The sequence below is a fragment of the Hemicordylus capensis genome, chromosome 4, assembly GCF_027244095.1.
Source record: "Hemicordylus capensis ecotype Gifberg chromosome 4, rHemCap1.1.pri, whole genome shotgun sequence".
NCBI classification, from domain to species: Eukaryota; Metazoa; Chordata; class Lepidosauria; order Squamata; family Cordylidae; genus Hemicordylus; species Hemicordylus capensis.
Window position 1 is genome coordinate 99,599,883 of NC_069660.1, and position 13,203 is coordinate 99,613,085.

The following is a 13,203-nucleotide window of genomic DNA, read 5'->3' on the forward strand; positions in this document are numbered from 1 at the left end:
GCAAAAGTTCCCCCTCCCCCCACCGGCGTCTTAAATCTCTACTGCAGCCCGTCCCAGGCTGATTTTCAGACCTGTTTGGGCCTACAAAGATCAGTGTGGTGGCCATTTTGGAGGTCACCGCACATGCTCAAAAGGCCTCTGTGAGGCCTGGCAAGGCTTAGGACCTTGCAGGGACCATTTGAGCATGTGTGGTGGCCATTTTTTTAAAATTAAAAAAAAGGCTGCTGAAAATATAAATGTCTGCCGCACATGCTCAAATGGCCTCTGCGAGACCCATGTCTAGATTTTTCCCTGATCTAGGGAGTCAGAAGAATGCAAAGTTGTTGGCAAGGGACCCAAGCATTTAAAAAACAGATATAAATGGCACGAAAGTAAGTGGACAAAACACCCCTTAAAAAGACAATGTTGGTTTAATACCTTGTAAACTGGCATAACTGAAGGATGTGGGGGAGAGGCAAGGAATAAAATGGAAATATTCACTCGCATCCTGTTTAATTCTCTATACAGAGCTCTATCTTTATCTGCATGTTTATCTAAGCAATCTGATTATAAGGTTTGTGGGATTCCAAACTTGGAAAGTGCCTGCCTTTAACTTGTGTGGTGCTGGGTGGGGGTGGGGGGTGGGAACTGTTGTAAGAATTCACACCCAGAAATGTTGCATTTGCAATGTATTGCCATCCCTGTGTTGTGCAGTCTTACCATACTGAGAAATGGCTTGTCTTTTGAAATAAGTGGTTAACGTGCTGCAAATTATTCCCTTCAATTTAGCTGAGTTGTACTCGGGTTTTTATTGCCTATGCATTCCAAGTAGATTTGCTCAAGTTTCCTTGCCTTCTAAAAAAGTTATATTTTAGAATGTCTTTAAAAAAAAAAATCAATGCAACTCCCTTTTTACTTTGAACACAATTGTTTTTAAAAGACACATTGAATAGTCATGCTGTGATTCTGATTGACTAGTGCATTTGATAAACTAGACATAAAGTTTACTGTCCAGTCTGCCTGTTGCCTGCCTCCGTATTGAACAAGGGAGGTGTAAGGCACCATATTTGTGTGCCTACTTGGTTCATTTATGATAGAGCTCACTTTTGAAAGGGTTGTAATGCTATGAAGGTGGCTGGTGTCCTCTATCCAATACACACTATCACAGGCCATATGTTCTTACTACCTTAGTATCTGTCACCGCGACAGATAGGAAATGGAATATGTGTGCAATAGAATTGAGTTTTTTGTTTTGTTTTTACCTTTAGACCCAGGAACTTGAGGGGATGGGGCAGGGGCAACCTTTTACCAAACCTTTGCAGTGTGGCAGAGACAGAAAATTGGTGACGGTAGTGCAGGGTAGATTATTGTTCTAAATTCTTTCTCACACACACACCTCTTACACAACATTTTTTTCTGATTCGAATATCGCATTGTTTTGCTGTTCTGTGGCTAGTTGCAACTGCCACCTTCTTCCTGATCAGGCTGCTGGATCCAAGCCTATTGTAAGCTGCTGGATAATTTCAGATTGTTTGGGGCTCCTAGGATTTCCCATTGCAATCATCTCCTTTAAGGCAAAAGCTGTTTGGACAGAAAAAACCCATCCCTGGATTTCTTGGAGGCAGCAAGCTGTAGTGAGGTGCGCTGAGGTGGCAGAGCATTTGCTAAAGAGAACTTTCACTGCTTAGCTCTATGGAGGCATGCCCAGCACATGGATGTGCTGGATTTCCTTGGGAAGGCAACTGGCACATATGTGCCACATGTGTGGTTGTATGTGTGTATGCATGTGTGTGTTGCTTACAACCTGTTTCTCTGAAAGTGTCTGAACTTGTATTTTTGAGCTGATATTATGGTAAAGTTATCTGAAAGATGGGTGTCAGATGTTTGGACGGGTGCAATTTCAGTGCTTGCCCTAGGCGCTATTTTCCCTAGATACACCTCTGGGAAGGAACCACATTTTTAGCTTTTGCTGTCAGGAAAAAGAAGCTAGGGTGCCAATGGAAAAACAACTTTTTATATGAGCCCACAAGTCATTATTTGGTAAATGAATACCTTGCTTTTAGATCTGGATAACTTTTTAGTACAAACCAAAAAGGCAATCACTTCTGACAACTGAAAGTACAAATAATTTCTAACTATGACTGAAACCTTTCACATTTGCTTTCTGGGCTAGGTGGCTTTGTAAAAAAAATTGTTTACCACACAAATGTATAAAATGAGTTGTTTATGAAGATCATCTTTACAGCTCCTATTCTTAATTGCGATTTCTACTCTTTTTACATTTAAAATGTGTGATGTATTTTTTTAGACTGAAGTTTAATCAGGCCTGTTATATTTTATTGCTTTCCTGTATTATAGTTGTTATTTCTTGTTAACACAGTCAGACAGGTGTTATTGACTGGTTTGTTTTATCCAGACATCGAGTCCTTCCCAAGGACCTGGGATGGCTGAATTTTATTGTCAATTGTTATAGATATTGTCACAGAATATAGGCTGTTCCCAGTAAAGCTGCTTTTTGTAATTGGCTGATGGTGATTTCTGTGGCCCCTATGGTGTTGAGGTGCTCTTCAAGATCTTTTGGAACTGCACCCAGGGCGCCAATTACCACTGGGATTATTTTGGTCTTTTTCTGCCACAGCCTTTCAGTTCCAATTTGTAGATCTTTGTATTTTGTAGTTTTTTCTATTTCTTTATCTTCTATTCTGCTATCCCCTGGTATTGCTATGTCGATTATTTTGACTCGTTTTTCTTTCTTCTCGACTACAGTTATATCTGGTGTATTGTGTGGCAGATGTTTGTCTGTTTGTAGTCGGAAGTCCCATAATATTTTTACATCTTCATTTTCTTCAACTTTTTCAATTTTATGGTCCCTCCAATTTTTGGCTACAGGTAGCTTGTATTTTTTGCAGATGTTCCAGTGTATCATCCCTGCTACCTTGTCATGCCTTTGTTTGTAGTCAGTCTGTGCAATCTTTTTACAATTGCTGATTAGGTGGTCCACTGTTTCATCTGCTTCTTACAAAGGCGGCACTTCCTGTTTGTTGTGGATTTTTCGACTTTTGCTCTTATTGCATTTGTTCTTAGTGCCTGTTCTTGTGCAGCCAGTATTGAACCCTCTGTTTCTTTCTTCAAGTTGCCATTCTTAAGCCATTGCCAGGTCTTGGTGATGTCTGATTTTCCACTTATATTGTGCAAATATTGACCATGCAGGGGCTTATTTTTCCATTTTTCTGCTCGGTTCTTGACTTGTTCTTTCTTGTAGGCCTGCTTTCTTTCATTGGTGTTGAATAGTTTCACATTATTGACCATTTGAAGTGCATCTTCTTCACTGTCCTTGATATATTCTTCAAGGCCTCTTTTCTCCTCCTCTACTGTTTGATGGACTTGCAGCATTCCTCTTCCACCTGAGCTGCGATGGAGGTATAGCCTATCGACATCACTGCGGGAGTGTAGAGCATGATTGATGGTCATGATTTTCCTGGTCTTGCAATCCAGCGTCTCTAGCTCTGCCTGGGTCCAGTCTATTATTCCTGCAGTGTATCTGATAACAGGTATAGCCCAGGTGTTTATGGCTTGAGTTATGGCCATTGAGTTTGGACTTGAGGATTTTTCTAACTCTCCTGATGTATTCACTTCCAATTTTTCTTTTAACTTCAGCGTGTGCGATGTTATCAGCCTGGAGAATGCCCAAGTATTTATAATGTTCTTTCTCTTCAGTTGTAGTAGTAGTAGTTGTTGTTGTTATTAATTCAATTTCTACACCACCCTTCCAAAAATGGCTCAGGGTGGTTTACGAAGAGAAACAACAAACAAATAAGATGGCTCCCTGTCTCCAAAGGGCTCACATTCTAAAAAGAAACATAACACACACACCAGCAACAGTCACTGGAAGTACTGTCCTGGCGGTGGATAGGGCGGTGGATAGTTGTCTTGGCAGTGGATAGTTGTGGTTTAAATTTTGTATATAGCCTTGTGTAGCTTCAAGCAGAGAATGCAAATCATGAATATACTAAGTAATAATTGTATGTCACCTCTCCTCTGATTGTAGTTTCTGCAGGGGGTCACTGTCCAGAGTAGGCTGGAAGCCTGGTTGGCAGAAGGCACTCAAGCAGCTTGGGGCCAATGCTTATTTTTTTGGGGGGTGGCTTTTGCCGGGGTGAATGGAAGCATTGCTTTCTCCTCCCAAATAAGCCAAAAGCCCAATAAGCATGGACCCAATTTATGTACTGTCCTGCCCTTTATCCTCCAAATCCTTTGTGTAGACAAGTGTAATTTGATAGGTGTCTGAATTGTGTGGAAAAACCAGTTTGGTGGGTCCCTCCCTGCCCTGCCACCTGTAGGCCTTCCAGACAAGATTGCAGCTCTATGGCTACATTCTGTAAAAACAAAATTTCTAGGGGAAATGGCATGCCACCCAGCATCATGTGTAGTTTGGCTCTTAGTCATGTCACTGTTACTTTGGCCAGCCCATCTGCAAAATGAAGATAAATTGTTCAGGCCTACTATACTGGGTTGTCGTAAACATTGTTGATTTATTATAGGGTCACACACACACACCCTTAAACCACCATTCTACTCTGATCCACTCTGAACACAGAGCACTCATGGTGGCTCACATCCAGTTAAAAAAAACACCTCAATAATAACAAAAATTCAAAACCAGTATTTTAAAAAGCCCAGCAAAAACAAAATTGTATTCTGGGAGAAGCAAAACAAGTCAAACTAATGCAGTGCTGAAGGTTTGCCGAAAGAAAAAGGGTTTTGGCCATAGGCAGAAGACAAGTCAAGAGGGGCCTATTGGATTCTCTCAGAGCAAGGCGTTCCACATCCTGGGTGCCGTAAAAAAGTAGGCCCTTTCCTGTATTCCTACCAAACTGGCTTCAGATGTGATAACAGTGTCAGGGTCTGACATAACTGGGTACAGTACCAAGACCCACAACTTTGCAGGGGGCCCACCACCAAGAGCCCTGATACCTGCTATTGCTGCTCCTCTTCATTGTTGCCACGTGTGTGCTTGCCAGCCAGCCCTTTCCCTCTGCCCAGAGGAAACAACAGTAGCTATGAGGAAATATTTAGCTAGGAGGAAAAAAGAGTAGTAGCTGCCATTGAATATTCACTCATTTGCCTGCCAGCTTACTCCCTTGCAAGTGAGAAGGCAACAGCGATGAGGAGGAGCAGCAACAGCAGCAGCAACAAGGAGGAGGGGGCCCCACTGAGGATGCCATGCCTGGGAGCTGTCCAAAACTTGGATCTGGCACTGCATGACGGGATTTGCAAAAGAACCTTTCCCACAGAGCTCATTACAGGTCTTCACTCTTGATGTAACAAAGGCATACATGATGGTGGCTGGGTCTGCATTCTCCAGAAAACAGGTTCAGTTGGATCACCCTCCTAGGCTGGGTAAAGGCCTACCCACTGCCACCACTTGGCAACTCAGAGGCAAAGTAGGATCCAGGAGCATCTTTGCCAAATGGCTAAGTTGATTCTTTAAGGGAAGCATAAGGCTGTCCAAAACAGACTGAGGCCGCCTTCAGATGTAACATGGAAACGCGGGTCCAATAGATGCTCTCCCATCTGAATTTGGACTATCAGGAGAACTGCCTCTCTGCAGTCTTGCTGACTGACTACAGAGAGGAGGGGGAACTGGCTGCCTGGGCTTCTTTCTTTACAGAAGTTCATCCCTGGCCGCCAATAGCAGCCAGAGTGAGGGAGGAGCTTCCTCCCTCAACTCCAGTTGCAAAGCAACCAGACTGCAGTGCCAGCATTTGGACGCAACACTGGCAGCACAGAACCAGAGGTCCAGGCAGCAGATCTCACTACAAACCAAAGGTACAAATCACTGTCCAGCGAAGGAAACCATTTTCTTTCTTAACTGCAGTTGCTCACATTCAGATTTTCGAAAATTGAAACCAGAGACCCCTTCACTTCCAGTTCTGTGTTGCATGTGAATGCGGCCTGACTCCCTGCTGCTAAGTCCCTCAAAGCTCTGGCTCTGTCCTCCTGCCTCCACAAGTCAGAGAAGGCCCTGCCCCTAGACTCTCTTAGTTACTTGGTTACTAGCTAAGGTATGTAAAATGCTTTATATACTGTACTTGGATGGTGCTATATAAATGCTGACTACTATTATTAAATATTGTTCATAAGGAAAAACAGCTGATGGTTTTACTTGGAAGTATATGGCTGTTTCCCCCCCAAAATGCTCCAGCTTGTCTCACTCTTTCTTTTTGATGCTTTCTTTGAGGTATTCATCCATTGTGGAATGGACTGCACCTAATCCAACCCCTAATCTAACATACCTTTATGTAGGCAGTTAGGGTCAGCATTGGGGCTCAGCCAACTTGAGCTCTAGCTGAGAGCCCAGGGCAATCAAAGGTCTCAGTCAAATAAGACGGTGGCTTCCAGGACAGTGACCAAGAAGTGCTTCAGGCTGCTGCTACCACCACCAAGGTAAGTCTCCCCCAAACTCATATGAGGCTTACCACAGCAATGGCAGCAGCTCAAGAGGGTTCTTCAACAGCTGTGTTGGTAGCCATTATCTTCTTTTACCTATAATGCAATATTATGGGTTGGGTTGGGTACCGGTTGGGTACCTTTACATTGGCAATATAGATAGTTGCCACCAGCACAAGTACCCAACCTCTACCCTGCCGCCATTAAGGGGCTCCAAAAGATCCTTGGCCAAACACGCCATGAACCTGGCACTAGCACCAAAGTTTTAAATAAGAAATTGATCGATAGAATTTGTCTTTGTTAAGAGTTCCTCCTCTGTTCCAGTGCCAGCCCCCAAAACCCCAGTACCGCCCAGGCCCAAGTACGTTTGCCCATTTATCATAGCCTTGCAATTCATCCACAGGGTTTTTGAACAAAAAGACCTAGTTTCAGAGGTCTTTGTATGTTAAATCGCTGCAGTATCTTCTGAAGCAAATACAATATAATATTTTATGAAGCAAATATAAGTACCTTTATTCATATATTTATGCAGAGGCCAGGGGCATAGCTATAATTGAGCAGAGGGTTCAAAGAACCCGGGGCCCCCAGCTCCAGAGGGCCCCCCAGCTCCACCCCTCCTTATTTTCTTCATCTCCCACACTCTGAGAGGCCATCAGGGAGAGGGGTGAACACAGGCTCCCTCTCCCCTAGCTACACCCCTGGGAGAGGCATAAATAAGAACAGAAGCAAACAACAGTGTACTGATTAATCCTGATTAGGGTTATGATCTTTTTTTGTGGGGAGACTCCAGTGCCTTTAACTATAACATAGCAAGCCAAATGTATCAGATGAAACTTTTTCTTCCATTCCATCTGTCTGGCAGAAAATGTTTTACTACTTAAATGCCTTCTTTCATATAGCTCTTAAAGGCACAGGCACACTACCAGAAAAAAGTTGGCATCTGAATTGTTGACCTACCATTAGGTCATCACTCTTAAGGACCCAGCTCTGAAAACCACTTGCCCCCTTCTTTGTATCTTTTCAGCTAAACAAGATTAATGTCATAATCTCCTGCACTGAACAGCATTATTTGTTGTTATTAAAATTAATAGAGGATGCTGTCATGATTGCATTGCTCATCTGAATAATGAATTGTATTAAAATGTACATTAATTAAAGAGACTGCTGAGAATTGCAGGATATGCAGTCGAATCTGCATTAGACTTGGTCTGCAGGAAGGGAGAAAGGAAGGGCTTTAGTGGGGGTGGGGGTGCAGGTCAATAATGTGTAATGCTCACATTTCAGAGATCTGGATTTTTTCTGAAACTTGCATTTATGTGACACACACAAGCTGATAGGTTGGTACAGCTCAGGACAATAACTTAGGAGAGTCCCATACTATGACGACACCTGTACTATTACATAGCTAAAGTTGCCAACAAAGCAGAATCAAGCATGGCCTACCCAGGGAAATTGTGTTTTTGCCATATGGCTTAGGTGAATAAATAGATTTTGCACTGGGCTGACACCAGGCTCTACCCACTGGCTCTACTCCTTGACCTGTTCTGGCCTTTACCTTTCTGATTCAAAGGGCTGCATTTCTGGGTTCTTCCTCCAGATCCCAGTGTTTTTAGCCTACTTTCCAGTAGGCTTATGAGATCACCCGGCATTTTGTGTGTCCGTGTGAGTGTGTCCCCCACCCCACCCCGCCGATCAACTTTGCAATGCCTGGACCAATATGAACAAAACTGAGTACAGTTTAGGGACCCATAGGGACACCTCAGTGGTGTAGTTTGTGATGATGTCATCCACCCCAATTCAAGATGGCAGACGTATAAACTTTTGAGGTGCAAGTGGGCTAACCGGTGAACCGCCAAACTGATTTGAACCAAATTTGATACAGCTGTAGGGACACATAGGAATGTCTCAATGATGTAGCTTGTGATGATGTAATCCACCCCAATCCAAGATGGCGGTTAGCTCTAACTTGTGGATCTCGAATTGAACCAAATTTAGTCCAGTTGTAGGGATAGTGAAAGGAAAGCAGGCAGATTAGTTCTTACTAGAACAACTTGTTTTCATTCAAGATTGGGCACCCCTCTCTTTAGCCCAGGATGGACTGAACCACTGTCGCTCAACAGACGTACAAGTTTGTCTTGGTCAGATCTCCTGTTTATAATTCACTCTCTTATTTTGGTGAGTGGAGTGAAAAAGATATTGTTAAGGAGGGAGGTGTTAATTTGTGTTTCAGCAGCCTTCTTGACAGAGACCTCTGCAAGGACTGAGACCCTGGGCCATTGTCCAGGTAAGTTCCCTAGTTAATGCTGCCCTGCTAATGCTCTGGCGCAGGGCCACATTCACTTCTACTTTCAGTGTATCTGTGAATTTACAACTTATTGTTTGTAGTATTCCTTGGCTGGAATTTGGCTCCTGACTACTCAATAAAAGTTTCATTTTGTGCATATTTGTATGCTTAATTCTTATTAAGGCTATGTTTAAACTAGGCTTAATAAGAACTATGTATGTATCTTTCAGTGCTGGCTATATTATTGATGCCAATGTGATGTTTTTTAACTCAGCCTGGCATTCTATCCAACAAAAGCTCCATAAATCAGAGAGGAAGAGGCCTTCCTGTAGAAGCTTCCTGTGTTTCCGATCCAAGCATGGACAGTTGTGTGAGGGGCGGGGGGGCCCTGGCACAAATCGGCCACTTAGGCAGTTGTCTTACTTATTTGATGCTGTGGAACTGAAATTAAACAGATCTGAACTTAATTTTGATGTAAGATATGCCAGGGGATGAATGTCTTTCTTGTCATTATGAATCAATGGTTCTTGGACAAAATATTGAACATGGATAGGAAAACCAGCACTTGTGACCAAAAGATATGGAGATTGTACACATGACTTGATTTGCCACCAGGGCTGGTGGGGAGGCATGCAAGAGCCTGCTTCCCCGTGCACACTCTCCCTCCCCCATTCGCTCTGCTGCTCACCACAGCACACAGTGCCGCGGCAAGCATCAGAACAAGGAGCCAGAGGAGGAAGTCCTCCAGCATCTCTCAATGCACCATGCCATTGAAGGAGCCTCCCTCAGCCAGGCGCTCTTGCAGGCGCTCCTAATCCAAACCTGGGATTAAGTACATGCTTGTGCCCTTAAACCCATGTTAAAGCCTCTACTGGCCACCTGTCTCACTGACCACTTCATTAGTAGGGGGGCAAACAGTCATCCCTACTGCTGCTCATCATCCTCTTCTCATGTGTCCATCCCACTCCCTGCTGTTTAAGAAGGAGAACACAGGACACAGTGTGGAAGGAACTGCATGGAAAGACCCACAGACTCCCTTCTGCTCCGATCCCTTTCAAAAGGCAGGGAGAAAAACAGAGAAGTGGGGATAGGATGACAATGAGTGGCAGTGTGGTGGTGGCTGCCACCTCCTCCTCCAAGTATGGGGAGATTGGTAGGTGGGGGTGGGGAAAGGAGAACATGTCACATGTGGGGAGGGTAGAGGAACTGGCTCGTGGTGCACTTCACTTTCCTCAGGGGCAGGGGTAGCGCACCAAACTGCCTCAGGCACAAAGGTTGCCCATACAGTATATGCCATAAGATTAATAATAACAAACACTGCCTGTAAGCTTGCAGTAAAAATGCAATTACCATCATTCAACACAATCAGAACTAATTAGGCAGTTGTTATGGTGTGCTGAAATCTTTATACGCTGAGGATTTTCTGGAGGCAGCCATAAACAGAGGGGAGCTTGTGTGACAAGGCTCTTGATTTTAAACCTCACGTACAGCTCAAAAGTATTGAATGTTTCTGTGGCATTATTCTGTCTGTCCAACCCATGATAGAAAAGCCAGGCATGGGGTTTGCTCCATTTGATGTCCTGGAGCAAATAACTCTTTCTCCCGGGGGGCGGGGTCATTATATATCAAAGTCTTAGTGTTCCACAAAGTGAACTTTTTGACTTTCACCATTTGTGTGTCTCCCCAAGAGCTTGTATTTCATCAAAATGTTTTCAGGCTTCTCAGTGGTTGTGTGCACCCTGTCTTTTGTTGCTGCTGGCATGCTCCCAGCCAGCAAACAAACACAGGACCATTATTTTAATGGTTGCATGACTACAGGATGCTGATAGAAAAAATGGAAAGAAGGAGGTTGTGTATGAGGACTTGGAGCATTAATTGTTCATACAATGCACAACACAATTCGTACAAGAAGAATTTGCATCAGTGCAGAAAAAGGCTATGAAAATAGTTGCTGGGTTTTTGCAAGTGTGTGGTTTAACATTATAAGAACTGGGAATTCCAGTACACCATCAGGAGAAATTAAATGTGGATGTGGACTATGCATTATATTCAGAGAACAATGCCATTTCCAGGACTATAAAAAGATACCATCTGAATTCCTGCTTAGAACGCTGGGAGAAAGTATGGATATGGATTCTAGTGACTGGGAACAGGCTTTAATTACTCAATGCAGCTCCCAAGTCCTTCGCATAGTTCCTAGCCCCTGTATCTTGGCTAAGGTTTTCACCAGGGTGAGTGTCAAGAATAGGCCAACTGGGGCACTGGCCAAGGGCCCATATCCAACTCCACAAAGACTCTGCTGAAAACAAGTGGCGGCTGCTAATGCCTCACTCCCACACCATCACTAAAGTGGCTTGTGGAGGCACTTGCATAGATATGTGTGCATAGATAGACCATTGGTCCATCTAGCTCAGTATTGCCTACAGTGACTGGAATGGATGGGGGCAAACAAGCTGAAACTTAATCCAGATAAGATGGAAGTGCTCTGGGTTGGTAGAACTGATCATCTGAGTACTGAGGTAAATCTTGTCTTGGATGGGGTCACACTCCTTCTTAAAGACGTAGTCCGCAGCTTGGGCGTGCTTCTGGACCTGATGTTGTCCTTGGAGGTGCAGGTGGCAGCAGTATGCAGGAGCACCTTTTACCAACTATGGCTGGTACGCCAGCTGTGACCCTGCTTGGAGAAGTCGGACCTGATCTCAGTCACTCATGTGTTGGTAACATCCAGATTGGACTACTGCAATGAGCTCTACGTGGGGATTGCTGCTCAATGACCAAAATAAAGATATCTATCTATCTAACTATATCTATCTATACGTGGGGCTGTTCAGAAGCTTCAGCTGGTTCAGAATGCTGCTGCAAGTATGCTCATGGGTGTGGGTCGTTTCATGAGTATCACACCCATCCTCCGGCAGCTTCATTGGTTACTGGTCCACTTCCAGGCTAGATTCAAGGTGCTGGTCTTGACCTTTAAAGCTCTACACAGCTTGGGGCCGGGGTACCTGTCAGACCGTATTCACCCATATGAATTTGCCAGGGCCCTTCGCTCATTGTCTCAGGCCCTGCTCATGGCCCCACCATTAACAGAGATCCAGTTGGCAGGGACTAGAGACAGGGCATTTTCAGTTGTGGCCCCTTGGCTTTAGAACATCTTCCCTGAAGAGCTTCGCCATGCTCCCTCCCTCAGTGTTTAAAAAAACAACTTAAAACACACCTTTTTAAGGAGGCTTTTTAATGCTCAAATTTTTATTATCTCTGGTAAGTTCTTTAGCTTTTTATAACTTTCAGTTTTTAACTTTTAAAAAATAATTTTTAATTTGAGTCTAATTAATTATTAATTTTATTACTTTTATTGTGTCGGATATCTAGTCTATTGTTGTAAGCTGCTCCGAACAGTAGTGCGCTGGAGGGGCGGGGTATAAATATTTTAAACAAACGAACAACTGCAAGTGGCTTCCCAGGGTTTTCAGAAAGATATTTCCCAGCCATACCTGGAGATGCCAGGGATTGAACACGACACCTTCTCATGCTGCTATGGCACCATCCTTCACTTGGCAGGGCCCTCAAAAACTTGGCACAAGCTCTGTTTTTCACCTCTGTTACCAGGCAGAGCTCTTGCTATCTTGAAACTTGCAAGGTTAAGCAGCACAACAGAGCAGCTTCTCATTAAAATATGAGGGGAGTGGTACAGGCATCTGCTGTCTGTCACCTTCAACCACTACACATCCTAGAAAACAAAAGTGAAATAGGACTACCTTATTTCAATTGAACTAGGGTAATCCTATTTATGCCAATCCCCCCTTCCCCGCTGCAGTCAATATATTTGTGACATTTAATGCTCCTGACATATCTGGGTGTGACAGGAATTTCTCCCAGTTCTTCTTGCCCAAACTGGCCTCATCACTAATTGGAACTTTATTGTGTCTGCTTTATCTAGAGCTCTATCATCAAGTACAAGTCAATGAATTCTACTTCTTTGTCTGGGCTAATATGTAACTATTTCTTTTCAACGAGTTTATCTTGTTTTCCTCATATTCCTCCACTTAGTGAATCACAATTTCCTTCTGTAGGACTCCTTGGTTCAGTCAGACCAGACTTTGCTTCTGAAATTCAAACCTGTATTAGGAGAAGATTTGGAACAGGATGCTATTCTCTGACAGCGCTATGGAATTTTTAAAATTTCCACCTGGACAGTCACCAGAGGAGAGGTCAGTTTAATATCTCATTTGAAAGTCATCACCTTTAACAGTTGTTGCTGTCTTGTATCCATTCCTTCATTTCTGCACCATGTGCATCATACAGAGCCTCAAAGATGGTTGTACCTCTGGAATCTCAATCTGTTTCTTGCTTCTTTCTTCCACAGACAGACATGGCACCCAGTGAACCTTTAGCCCAATGTGCATCTCCCTGTGCACGAAAATCTGCTGACTTCGGTTGAATATGCAAGAACAGCAACATACAGCAGACCTCTTCTAACCACACAATGCTTT

General features: G+C 43.7%; 1 long non-coding RNA gene across 1 annotated transcript; it reads left to right on the forward strand.

The window, feature by feature from the left end:
- The first annotated feature begins 235 nt into the window (after positions 1–235).
- Positions 236–12,896, forward strand: LOC128324609 (uncharacterized). The gene is made up of 4 exons (XR_008306983.1): positions 236–371; positions 6,221–6,426; positions 8,660–8,713; positions 12,784–12,896. It is a non-coding gene; the product is annotated as an uncharacterized LOC128324609 (long non-coding RNA).
- The last annotated feature ends 307 nt before the right edge of the window (positions 12,897–13,203 follow it).